The following is a 13,686-nucleotide window of genomic DNA, read 5'->3' on the forward strand; positions in this document are numbered from 1 at the left end:
TCAAAGTTCTTCAAACTTTGCCTTGAATGCTGAAATATTTTTTCTTTTATTTCTAATATTTTCCTGAGTTCTGATTTACATCATCCTTCAAACTTGTATCATTTTCTTTAAGTTTTCTGGCTTATTTTGAATGAATAAGTTATGGTTTTGATCAGCTTGGGGGATGTATGTCTCACATATATTTCATAGTGTTTGCTCAAGGATGTCAGCGTCCTTAGTGCCCGCCCCCTCATTTTCTCAAAATATCTTTGTATGGGATTTGACTTCAAAATCACTTTCTGTTACTCATTTTTATGTGAAATTAATTTTTCTGAACTTTTTACAGGAGGCAGGGTTTCAGGGAGCTTTCTAACCTCCCAAGCTTCTTCATTTAATTATACAGCCACTTGCTTTATGCAGATTCTTGTTTTTGTCTCCTTCCTGCTTTGATCTGGGCCTTGTAACTCCCGCATTCTCAATGTGCCACTCAATTTTGATTCCGCTTCCATCAGTTTGTCTTCAATGCAGGACCCTGGCCTGGAAGGGGGCCCTCGGTTGGTGTGTTTCAAAAGGTGCCTTGGAGTTTGTGACACTAATTTGAAATGGATGGTGTTCTCTTCAGAGCAAGTGAGATTGTAGAGTTAAAACCCAGCTATACATTTTTCTAACATAGCTCTAAGGTCCTTGTTGCTGTTTGTGATAACTGATAGATAACTCATTGGAAACATGTGCATACATTTATATTCAGATGAAATTATGGTTTTCACTATTAAATATCTCAATTAATTTTCATAAAAAAAAAAAACAACCGATGGTGGCTCATTCGGTTAAGTGGCTACCTTGGACTCAGGTCGCGATCCTGGGGTCCTGGGATCTAGCGCCCTGTTGGGCTCCCAGTTCAGTGGGAAGTCTCCTTCTCCCTCTGCCCCTCCCCCTCCTTCCTACTCCTGTGCTCCTGCTCTCTTGCTCTCTCTCAAAAATAAATAAATAAAATCTTAAAAAATGAAACCAAAACAGTTCTCAGGGGCCACATGGGGGCAGATCCTTCATCTTTGTATGGTGGACTCCTAGTACTCAAAGCTATTCCAACTAACAAAAATCCTTTCTGATTTCAGCTTTTGTTTGCAAATGGACCCTCCCTGCCTTTCTGTAAATGCTTACTGGCTATTTTCACATTTTTCTCTTCTCAGGTAAAGTAGACACTATCTCTTACCTCTTCTTCTTTCTACACAAATGCTGAAACCCTGAAGTCATGTTCACGTGAAAGATTTGTTTTCACTTGCTTAAATTTTAGGGTTATCTTAATATTTTTTGAAAGGGTTGTACATGGGATTTTAGATGCAATCTAGTCTCTCTGTTTAGTTTTACATGGAGATTCCTGGAGAGTCACAAACTATGCCCCTACCAATGCTACCAGCTGCCTAGTGTCATGGGTCTTTAACTTTTTCAAGGGAAAGGGAGAATTTGTTAATGGGATTTTAATTTTTTGCAGGAATGTAATCATAGAAAGTGGTTCAAATTTACATTGTGAGCATTTTAATTTTGCTAAACTTAATTATTTGGATTATATGGGTTTTCCTGGTGAGCAAAAATGGACAGAACAACAGGAGTAATTCAATTTTCATTATTTATGTAGAGTCTGTACACTTAAGCAAGAGTGAAGGGGCAGAAGGAGAGAGGAAGAATCCCAGCTAGGTTCCACACTCAGCATGGAGCCCACTGTGGAGCCCTTTGGCGTGTTCCATCTCACTACCCTGAGATCATAACCTGAGCTGAAATCAAGAGTTGGATGCTTAACTGACTGAGCCACCCAGGTGGCAGGACTGGGGTAATTTAAGATGAGAGATTAAGTAGGGATAATATGTAGACTTCCAAGCTCATTTAAAAAGGTTTTGGTGAAAATGGCTGAAGATCCATGCTGCACTTGACTCATTTCTTTAGTTTTAGAAAGATATATTGGAGATAAAGGGTAGATTGGCCTTATGCTTCCCTATGGGGACAGCCAGTGGCCCTTGTTAACAAGGACTCATAATAATAGACTCAACACGCCAGGCCTTCTGACATTAAACGTCCCATTATGTGGAGCAGTGTCAGCTTAATTGTTCCTATTTATGTCTTCAGCGTAAGCCTGGGACCTACTTTGTGACATCCATGGAGTCTGTTGCAGACCTTCCAAATTTTCAAGGCCATCTTTTAGTTAATTGCATCTTTTAGTTAATTGGCTCAAGCTTTCAAAATTCCATTTATATTTACTACTGTATTGGTCAGGTTTCTCCATTCTTGATGTTTAAGTCTTTCTAGAACCCCTCAGTACCAAAGTTTATATTAGTTAGGGTTCTCCATAGAAACAGAGCCAATCAGATGTATGTAAGTAAAAGGAAATTTATTACAAGAAACTGTCTTCCACAATTATGAAGGCTAGCAAACCCCAATCTGTAGTGTGGGTCAGCAGGCTAAAGACCCCAGAAAGCCAATGGTGAAGATAAAGCCCAAAAGCAGTCTGCTAGAGAATATGCCTCTGGCTCATAGAGGCTGGTCTTTTTGTTCTATTCAGGCCTTCAATTAATTAGATAAGCCCACTCACCTTGTGGAAAGCAATCTGCTTTTTCAAAATTTATCAATTAAAATGTTAAGCTCATCCAAAACACCATCTAGATTGACACATAAAATTAACCATCACATTTACCTTGAGCAAGATTAAATTTTTAGACTGGGCCTTCTCCCCAGTACCTAACTAGGGAATTAACAACCAAAACAAAACAAAACAAAAAAAAAAATCACGATTCTATGTTCAAGAGTAATTTGTCTTTCATTTACAATTGAGTCACTTACATAGAGAGATAGAAAATCAAAAGACAGTGAGCCAAGAGTGCTCCTCAAACCCCTCTACCCTCCTTGTAATTCCTGTTGTTTTTTTTTTTTTTTTTTTAAGATTTTATTTTTTATTCCAGGGAGAGGAAAGCAGAGTGAGAGGGACAAGCAGACTCCACTCCCAAGTGCAGAGCCTGCACTGGGGCTTGATGCCAGGATCCTGAGATCATGACAAGAGCCAAAATCAAGAGTTGGAAGCTTTACCCATTGGGCCACCCAGGGACCCTATAATTCCTCTTCAATTTGTTCAAATTATGTATTTAACCTGGGCTAATGAATAAAAACTTGTGATATAACATTTTATGGTTACAAATTCATATGATAGTAATTACGATTTTTTTCTTGAAGAATAAGCTCAAATTAATATGTAATAATGTTATCATATCTTAAACACCCTCCAGATTTTTCATATTTTATAAAAAAGCTATGTAATCATGTACTTCTTTCACTAAATTTGAATCATTTTAAGACATTTTTTGTATATGTATTGATTTATGTGAAAAATTCAAATGTCTTCTTTTTAAGATCCTCCAAAAAGACATATAATTATATATCAGTTCTTCTTACCTAATTCTTATACATTATTGTCCTATAATGAAGAATAGCAGCACTCTGAGATCAAGAAGGAAGTATTGATTCAAATGACAGGAGCAGTTTACCAATGTGCACATTTATTTAATTGTAACCATCCTCATCTTCATCATTTTGATTCATTTTCTGCAATTTCCATTCCCTTCCCACATGTATGGGTGCCTAAGTTGCATGAGGTGATGGAACAGGGGTCCTGGGGGAATAGTAGCTTAAGGCTCATTCTGAACTTTATCTTAATTAAGTGCTGCCTATCTACCTAATATTGCCTGTTCTCACCTACGTTATGGCACTGGACTGATTCAGCCGAATGAGGACTATTTTCTTACCCCTAGTTTTGCTGTGATGATTCCTCAAGATGCTCTGTGAAGCAATTCTTCCTGGCTATTTTATTTTGAAGAAAGAAATTCTGGTAATCAGCACTGATGTTAGCACACATTACTAAATAGCTAAGCCAATCAGCCACATATTTAATGCCCAACTAAGCACCCGTTGTGTGCCAGGGGAAAGGAGAATAAGATAATCAACCTAAAAAAAAAAAAAAAAAAAAAACTAAAATGAACAACAAAAACAAAACAAAAAAAAACTTGGTTGAGTTTTATCCAGTTTATGTGATACAGATCTGGGAAAAAATCATCTATTAAAATATAGAATATCCTATCTATTTGACGGCCATCGTAATTTATTTCTGCTCCATTAATTTGAAAAGTACTCCCTAACAGAACAGACTCACCAATGTGTTTTTCAATGTTGCTGATTCATTTCTTATATATTTGTTGGGAAAAAATGTGTTTAATGGCCTAGGTCAAATTGAACTGTTGAAATTAATGAAGTTAAGTATAATTAATCCACAAGCAATAATTAAATTATGAGAAAGCACATTTGGGTGAATCCAGGAAGTTTACTATTTATTTTTCTTAATTAATTTAATGTCAAGAGTGCTTTTTATAAAATTTATGATACACTGTGAATTTAATAGCTTTTCCCAGATTTCAGTATACAGCAAATGTATCTTCTGTGGAAAATTGATATTGTTTTCCTCATTTTGATTTGCAGTAGCGATACTGTTTTGCAGTTCATAGTATATTTCATAAGTGCTCTTTATTGACAGTGATTAGCCACTTTGTTTCCATTTTAGAGTAATTTAAAAATGATGTATTTATATCATACACATTTTTGGTCAGGTTCAAAATAACAAATGAGAGAATGTTACTATTCTTTTTATTTATTCTAAATTTTGGCAGAATAATTTCATAAGAATGCACACATTCTATCTTCAGGGTAATGTTAGAAATCACTGAAGTGTTAGGATCCAGTATTTCCCACTACACAAATCCATTGGTACAAAATGAAGAGACTATAGTTTAGATATGTTTTAATCTGATAATGTCTCAACAAAACAGAGCCAAAGATAGTGCCTATTAGAGCCACCCAAGAAACACCCAGCCTATCCTTAGAGTTAGGTTTCAGTCAAAACTGATGACCATTAAAATTTAAAAATTGGCCAAAGGAAGGTCTTATTTACACCTATGCCCTGACTGGAAGTAATTCCACATATGCCATGTCAAGTTGCAGAGCACATTTTTCTGATATTGAAAAGCAATTCTATTTCTTTGGCTTGAAATATCTCAGTCACTCAACATACTGACTAATGTGCAAAAGATTTGAATTTTTCAGTCTGAGAACCCCTTCTACTCTCTCCCTTGCCAGTCAAATTTTAATCTCTGTTCTAAAGGTAACTTTCAGTTATCTTTTACTTAATTCATAGGCTTCATATAACAGTTTTTGCTGAAAAGCAAATTACTACAAAATCTAGTGTCCTAAAAACAATTTATTATTTCTCACAGATTTGCAGGTTGGCTGGTAAGGTCTATTGACCTTGCCTAGGGTTTTCTGGTCAACACTAAACTCTTTTTTTAAAAAAAATTTACTTAAATTCAATTAATTGATATATAATGTATTACTGGTTTCAGAAGTAGAGTTCAGTGATTCATTAGTCTTATATAACACCCAATGCTCATTACATCACATGCTCTCCTTAACATTCATCATCCAGTTATCCAGTCCCCCCACTCCCTCCCCTCCAGCGACCCTCAGTTTGTTTCCTATGATTAAGAGTCTCTTATGGTTTGTCTCCCTCTCTGATTTTGTCTCAACACTAAACTCTTACCTTAAACCTGAAAATAATCCAAACTTGCTCCCATCTCTGGATGCTCATCTGGGGCTCACTCACATATCTGGCAGTTAGCTGACTGTTAGCTGATTTAAGATAACCTCAAGTGGGAAAATTTTCTCTGATTCATGTTGTCTTTCATTCCTCAGCAGTCTATCCATGCCAGGGATTCCCAAGACGACTCCAGAGATTCAGTGATTCACTAGGAGAACTCACAAAAGCCTCAGCAAATAGTCAAACTCGTGGCTGTGGTTTATTATGCAAAAGGATACAAAGTAAAATCAGCAAAAGCAAAGGCCTGTGGGGCAAAGTCCTCAGGAGACAAGGTACAAGTTTCAGAGTCCTCTCTTAGTCGAATCACATAGGACTGTGCTTAATTCCTCCAGCAATGAACTGTGACAACACATCTGAAATGTTGTCTACCAGGGAATTTCACTGGAGACTCAATGCCCAGGATTTGTGGTAGGGGCTGGTCATGTAATTACGTACCCTCTACCTGGCACATACCAAAATTCCACACTCTCAGAACAAAAGCAGGAGTTCAACATAAACCATATTGCTTAAACAAATATTTTAAGCACAGTGAGCCACTCTTAATAGTTTCAGTGGGAGGAATATTTGAGAAATCCAAGTTTTCAGATGCCAGTTTAGGGCCCATCTTGCAAGCAAGTCTTTCCAAGGATAGTAACTTCAGACCCGCTATGCTAACTTTTTTCTGGAAACTGTCCCAGGCTTGTTCCCCAGTTAATGCTAAAGTTCCAAGAAGGCAAGTGGAAATTTGAAAGGCCTCTTGAACACTAGGCTAGGAATTGGCATACATTCAACTTTTGACAGTGTACTCACCAAAATTAGTTCAAAGCATCAAGACAAGAGAATATAGACTCCATCTCTTTATGGAGTGACTGCAAGATCTCACTGACATGGGCTTAGATAGTCATTAATTATGACCATGAAAGGAATCAATCTGCTACACTTCCCAAACGTCTATCTTTTGTCTTAGAAAGTTGTGCAAAGCTTATGACTTGCCCTCCTCCCATCCAAGCAGATGCATGATGCATTCCATAATGAGCTTCTATCCCAGTTCCTTTCCAGTCACCACCGGATAAGATTCTTGCCATTTTCCAAAAGCGAATTCTCAACTTCAGATCTGGTGTCTCTCACAGAGCTGTACGTACTGGACCAACCGTTGGGGTTTTCTGATTTCCTCCTTCACCCTTGGTGTGTGAGTTTGCAATGAAACAGCTGTAACTTCTCAGGGATTTGAGAGATGACTCCTTAGGCAATCCAAGAATGGACCTCCATCAACTTCAGCTCCAGAGACTCAAAGTGTCTATATCCACTGACAAACTGCAGTCACTGTCACACCCAAGAGGTTGAAACTCTCTGGACTCAGTCCACTAAAGAGCAGCCAAATCCCAGACCAATCCCATCTCTGGGAGTCCAACTCCATTACTTTCCAAGCGCTTATCCAGGGCTTCTTGGGCAGCTGGTGAAGAATACTTCAGGGAAAATTCTAGGACAGACCAATTCAGATCCCAAATTCTAAGTTTAGGGAGACTAATTACATGGAAATTAGAAATAATTGATGCCTAACACTCATTCCCCTTGACATTTTCAGGCTAGCTATGATCAAACCAGAGCATGTCACTCATAGGAGAATGTTATGGCTTTTATTGGTAAAATGTCACAGCTGTAACAGTTTCTTTTTAGTGGAGTACAGTCTTAATACCCAAAATAGCAGATTTTAGCATGGACTTTAAAGGAACATTCCTCTTAGGACTCTTTCCCGGACAATATAATTCCTCCCCACGACATTTCCTTGGCAGGACAATCTGACCAACTCTGTCTCGGCCCAGACATGACAACACTAACTGCTCTTTCTCATGAGCTAATGAACTGCTCAATCTGATCACCTTCTTCCCGCATTCATCTGGCCTGCCTTTTACAGCTAATTCAACAATTTCATGCCTGATAGAATTATTTTGAATATAGCCCCATTCCTTTAAGTGAAAAAAAAGCTTATAATATTTTTAAAGATCAACATTTTGCAATGAATTTTTGATAGAAAGGCTTTCATGCTATCCACAAACACCACAGATAATATAATGTATAATTTAACATCCAAAGTAAAGACACACCATTGAAAAGCTATTTGTATTTAATCAAAACTGGTCTGTCAGTTAAGACCTCAATAAATTTAAAGGATGAAATAAAACTTTTCTCATCTAAATGACATTTGTTTTACACAACATTCTTTGCTAAAATCTTTCAAAAGAGCATTCTGGTTCTGTTTGAAGTAAATTATTTAGTAAGAAATAAATGGCTAGCTCACATTTGTACTTCTTATGGGAAAGGCATGACATAGAGGACTTCGTATATTTTACTATAACCGTAACCATAAATCAAACAACTTTGCTCAGAGGTACCACTTTGCAGATGAAAAAGCAAAGAGTTACAGAGTTTTAGTGGCTTAATCAAGAACATACTGAAAAGTAGCAAGATCAGATTGGAATTCAGTTCTGTCTGACTCAAGAAACCAAACATGATTTAAAATAGTCACTATACTCATATATATACCAGATAATAACACATGAACACATATACACACAGAGATTATATTTGGAAATTTTTAAACTTAGAAAAAACATTACCCCCTTAATGACTTTATAACCTTCCAAACAGTATTATTTAATACTTTAATCATGTGCCATAACTACAATGAAGCCACTTAAATATGTTATACTGACTATATTCTGGAATGTTCCTTTAGATTCTAAGACTTAGAAGAAGATTGTTGCTAAGATTTTATTTTATTTTTCCAAAATGATGATTCTTGGCAGTCAGAGTATGATTTTATTCACAGGAACATTGTCTTAGGGAATTTTCTCAGTAGGAAAATTTTGAGGAGAATTTATAGAAAACACCACTCAGAAAACTTCCTTTTCAAGGCAGTTTGTAAGAAGACTGGACCTGTCAGAAAATGCCTAAGAAAAGATTCCAAAATGAATCATGGAGACTTTCTCAAAAATATTCTAATAAATATTAAGAACATACACACTAACTTGGAGATGAATTTAACTTTATTCGATGGAATTTTATCTAAAGTATTATAGAGATATGCTGCTATGGTTTATTTCTTTGTTTCTTAACTATGTCTGTCATGTCTTATCCTAGAAGTTGGTTAGTGGGAACTTGAGCAGGGGGAAATACATTTTGATTTAGCCAGAAAAAATTATGAGTGAATTGGCCATAATCTGAAACACTGCCCATCAAATTTTACAAAGGTGTTTTCAAAAACTAAACTGTCCCTTTGGAAAGAGAGCAAAATAAAGTGCATCTGGAACCTGTATTTGTTTTGTTTGTTGTTTGACAAATCTTCCTCCTATCTCAGATTCCTAGAACAGAAGCAGTAACCCTCAAGAAAGCACTTTGATTTTGGAGTCCATCAATTTCTTACCCTATCAAACATATGAGACCCAGAGCTTCAGACTCTGGGTTTAGAAAAGACTCTACAGGGCACATAATGGAACACCAGCAGGGCTCGTGGAGCCAGGAATGTATGTGATTTCAGAGAGAGATAAGTCTTTGTTCTACCTTAGGATAGTAAGATCATTAACTAACACTTCCGTGAAACATGTTATAATCCAAACACCATATTATGCCCATGCATGTACAAATTTAATACATCCTTGAAAAAAAATAATACATCCTTGGAGTACTCTTATCGTCTCCCTTGCACAGATTAGGAAACTGAGAACGGAGGTCGGGTAATACTGCCCATGTTAAGACAGAGTCAATGTAATGCAGCCATTTCACTTGAACATGAGCATTATTTCTCCAAATATTTTCCTCCCATCCACTGCACTATCCTGCCTCTGAGATAATATCGCAAGTGATGGAATTGAGAACACATCTTTGGAAACACCTGTTCCCAGCAGAGGACTGATGGACTCCGCATCACGCCACAGAGCCACTTACAATTCTGGACAGATCCTGCAGTGATGAAGACAGGAAGAAACCAGGAAGAACTGGACGTTCCCACCAAGCCAAAACTGGTGTCACTGCAGTGGAAATCCAGACAATCCATGTCATATGAACTTCATTAGCTCAGAATGAATAGCCCTTTGAGACGTGACCTACCGCATACAAAACCTCTTCCGAATCTTGCCCAAGCTTCCCTACGTCACCAACAAGAATCCAGAAAGGAAACTCCAGATTAAAATTAGAGCTTTCTGAACCCATCCATCATTTTGTTATACTTTTTATCATTCTCTTCTATTTTTCTCCTTTCTCTTCTCTTCAAGATGGTTTGTGTCTTTCCAATTCTCTTTCTTTCCAAAGTCCTTCTCTCCTTGGACCTATTGCTAAAAAATATTATTAGATGTGCTTTTCCACATTGGAACTGTGGGAGGGAGACAAGTCAGAAGAAAGTGTCCCGAGCTTGTCTCTTTTCCTCATAGCATTTCCCTTTGCAATTATGATGATGATTTTTAACCCTATTCTTTCCGTGACTGCTTCCTCTGCTGGTCCCCCACTTCTGTCTATATCCCACCTTCAGAACTTAGAACTTGGAGTTTTGCTTGAGAGAGGGATTCTGAAAAACAGTTTATCCACCAACATTCAGGTAACAAATTCAGTAATCAAAAAGCAAACATAAATAAATTAAGCTTTCTAGACATAACTTTATATTAGGAAAGTTCAATGCAAAGCACATACATCTCAGCCACGTGGCAAGCTTGGTAATTTCTCATCAATCACAGCCATTTGGATACACACTTAGGGTATAATTTCAAAGAATAATTCTGTCAGAAAACAACTGTTAGTGGGAGAGGTGTTTGGAAAGCTCCCTGGGAGAACTATGCATTGCTCTCTTTGTTAGCATGCTGCTCTAAGCCTTAAGGTATCTATTCAGATTTCTTTCGTAGGAATTTTGTCTTTTGTCTACACAGAGATTTTTTTTCTTCAGCTTCTACAACATTTGATACGTAATTCTAAAGAACCACATGTTTTATAACTGTATTTGGAGAATTTCTTCAGCCTTTGAGATTTCCACCACCTAATTGCAAAATTAGCAGCCATTCCAACTGGAATCAGATCATTCTAGTTTACCAGGACTTATTAGATGTCAGAGTGATAACGATGAGCTTACATTTGAAGAAAATATACATATGAAAAGAGAAAAATTTATTCGCTTGGATGATTTGTGATTTATGTGTGCAACTATAGGCACTCAGGCAACTCAGACACCTGAGTAACTCAATTTTTTATGGCTCAATGAACATTTTCTTAGGAAAACATAGCTACAAAATTCCATTTTATGTACAAAACAATAAGTACTGACATTTAGAATTTCTTTCTCAATCCATAGGAAGCTTAAAATTGGATGGAGTTCAACTTCTGTGTTTTGTAGGAACACAAAATTTCTAAAGGAATTAGACTTCACCCACTTAACACCTCAATTTCTTTTCTTTCTTTCTTTCTTTCTTTCTTTCTTTCTTTCTTTCTTTCTTTCTTTCTTTTTCTTCTTCTTCTTCTTCTTCTTCTTCTTCTTCTTCTTCTTTTTTTAAAGATTTTATTTGTTTGATAGAGAGAGGAAGAGAGAAAGAGAGCACAAGCAGGGAGAGCAGCAGGCAGAGGGAGAGGGAGAAGCAGGCTTCCTGCTGAGCAGGAAGCCCAATGCTGCCCTATGTGGCAGCTCAATCCCAGGACCCTGGGATCATGACCTGAGCTGAAGGCAGATGCTAAACTGATTGAGCCACACCTCAATTTCTTTTATTTATTTACATACTATGTGATCTTGACTTAAAATTTGAAATTTTCAATAGTTCTATTTGAAATTGCTGCAGATTTTTATTTTCAAATATAATTTCACCTAATTTCCCCTTTAGAAGCATGATTCATAGAATTTTGGTTTTATAGACATCAAATTCAGAATCAAATAATTATAATCAAGGCTTGAGTAGTAACATACCTCTCTGAACACACCAGTTTCTAAATGTATATCAATATTCTCAATATAATAGAATATTTTAATATTGTGAATGCAGAGGCTATAAAAGAAAGAATTCTAGTGTTTGAAGAAACATTTAAAAGTTAAATTACAAAATAAAATAAAATAAAAAATAAAATAAAAATAAAATAAAATAAAATAAAAGTTAAATTACTGTAGAAATTGCCTCTTGCACATTTTGACCAAAGATCACATCGCTTCTTCTGGAATATTTCCAGAACCTCACTACTTCACAAAACAGTTCTAGTCGGCAAGGCTTTTCACAGGACTGACCGCTAAATTTCTCTATTTAGTCTATATTCTGCTCTCTTAGCCAACCCAGAATAATCCTAGTAATTTTTTACAAGATAATTCCTCATATATATTCTATTCTCTATAAAATTCCCCTTTACTGAAGTCCTAATAAATGCAAACTATGGATAGAGTAATGCAGTGTCCCTGGTGGCTGAGGAGGGTGGAGAGTTCTGTGGTGAAGCAAGGGGAGGGACCCATGTGGGCGTCAGGCGGAGCCTTGGTCAGAACTATAAAGTGGGAAGCTGATGCTGGGTACTACTACTCCCGGACCGGCAACGTGAAAAGTTGTGATATCACCGTTGAACCATCAGCTTTGAAATTTAAAACCAATGGAGATGACTCAAGAAACAGTCCAAAGAGTTCTTCTAGAACCCTATAAATATTTACTTCAGTTATCAGGTAAACAAGTGAGGACCAAACTTTCACAGGCATTTAATCATTGGCTAAAAGTTCCAGAAGATAAGCCACAGATTATCATTGAAGGGACAGAAATGTTGCATAATGCCAGTTTGCTCATCGATGATAGTGAAGACAACTCAAAACTTCGACGTGGCTTTCCAGTGGCACACAGCATCTATGGAATTCCATCTGTCACAATTCTGCCAATTATGTATATCTTCTTGGCCTACAGAAAGTCTTAACCCTTGACCACCCAGATGCAGTGAAGCTTTTTACCCTCCAGCTTTTGGAACTCCATCAGGGACAAGGTCTAGACATTTATTGGAGGGATAATTACACTTGTCCCTCTGAAGAAGAATATAAAGCTATGGTGCTGCAAAAGACAGGTGGGCTATTTGGATTAGCAGTAGGTCTCATGCAGTTGTTCTCTGATTACAAAGAAGATCTGAAGCCACTACTTAATACACTTGGGCTCTTTTTCCAAATTAGGGATGATTATGCTAATCTACACTCCAAAGAATACAGTGAAAACAAAAGCTTTTGTGAAGATCTAACAGAGGGAAAGTTCTCATTCCCTACTATTCAGGCTATTTGGTCGAGGCCTGAAAGCACCCAGGTGCAGAATATCTTGCGCCAGAGAACCGAAAATATAGATATTAAAAAAAAATGCAAACTATGAAAACTAAAGACTTATGCTTTCTTCAGACACATTGTATCTCTAAATTATATTTCACATATTGAGAAGAAAAATTAAACTAAAGGTCAGGGATAGGAAAACATTAGGAGAAAATAAAATGCATGTTTGTTTTTAAGGGTGAATTTCCTAATTGATATTCGAAGTACCTCACACACCTAAGTCCAATATTTTATAACTTAAGAGCTTCACTATAATATTAATATAATCTACATGGTTTTTAATACTTCCCCTTTTAAAAACATCCAGCGATAGGCTTTATTCAAAGTAAAACATCTTCCATATTATTTTTATCTTTATTGATGTTACATGAGACACGAATGGCTCATCCATTGTTCTGTGAAAATGATTTCTTTTTGAGATGCGAGGATTTGTTTGAGTTTAAAAATAACAAAGCTAATCTTAAAGGATATAATAGATTATTCTATTGGCTTTGCTAAAACAAATGGAACAATAAATTACTAAGGATGTACATTGTTATTACTGAACAAAACATAAAGTTAATGAGATGTGTCCTTAACAGATAAGGATGGCTCTCATGACATTAATGAATTCAGAGTTTAGTCTTCTGTGTGGCAGGTTCTCATAGCTTTGTTTTGATTTTGTCACTACTTTCTTATGAATTATCCTACTTGACAGGTAATTATACATAAAAGTATCCCCTGACAGGCAGTAATC

The 13,686-nt window shown here is 36.6% G+C and overlaps 1 long non-coding RNA gene and 1 pseudogene across 4 annotated transcripts in view; one reads left to right on the forward strand and one right to left on the reverse strand.

Moving 5' to 3' along the window:
- LOC144301803 (uncharacterized) overlaps positions 1 to 10,307 on the reverse strand; it is a 45,667-nt gene extending 35,360 nt beyond the window's left edge. For 3 of the 4 annotated variants that reach the window (XR_013368692.1, XR_013368693.1, XR_013368691.1), the window contains exons 1-2: positions 5,609 to 10,307; positions 3,768 to 3,966 (exon numbers count right to left, since the gene is read on the reverse strand). This is a non-coding gene — a long non-coding RNA (uncharacterized LOC144301803). The remainder of the gene's footprint in view (positions 1 to 3,767; positions 3,967 to 5,608) is intronic. The other variant, XR_013368694.1, reaches the window with a different exon arrangement.
- A 1,776-nt stretch (positions 10,308 to 12,083) lies between these two features.
- On the forward strand, positions 12,084 to 12,993 carry LOC144301536 (geranylgeranyl pyrophosphate synthase pseudogene; annotated as a pseudogene).
- The last annotated feature ends 693 nt before the right edge of the window (positions 12,994 to 13,686 follow it).

Source organism: Canis aureus, chromosome 30 (genome assembly GCF_053574225.1).
Source record: "Canis aureus isolate CA01 chromosome 30, VMU_Caureus_v.1.0, whole genome shotgun sequence".
Taxonomy (NCBI): Eukaryota; Metazoa; Chordata; class Mammalia; order Carnivora; family Canidae; genus Canis; species Canis aureus.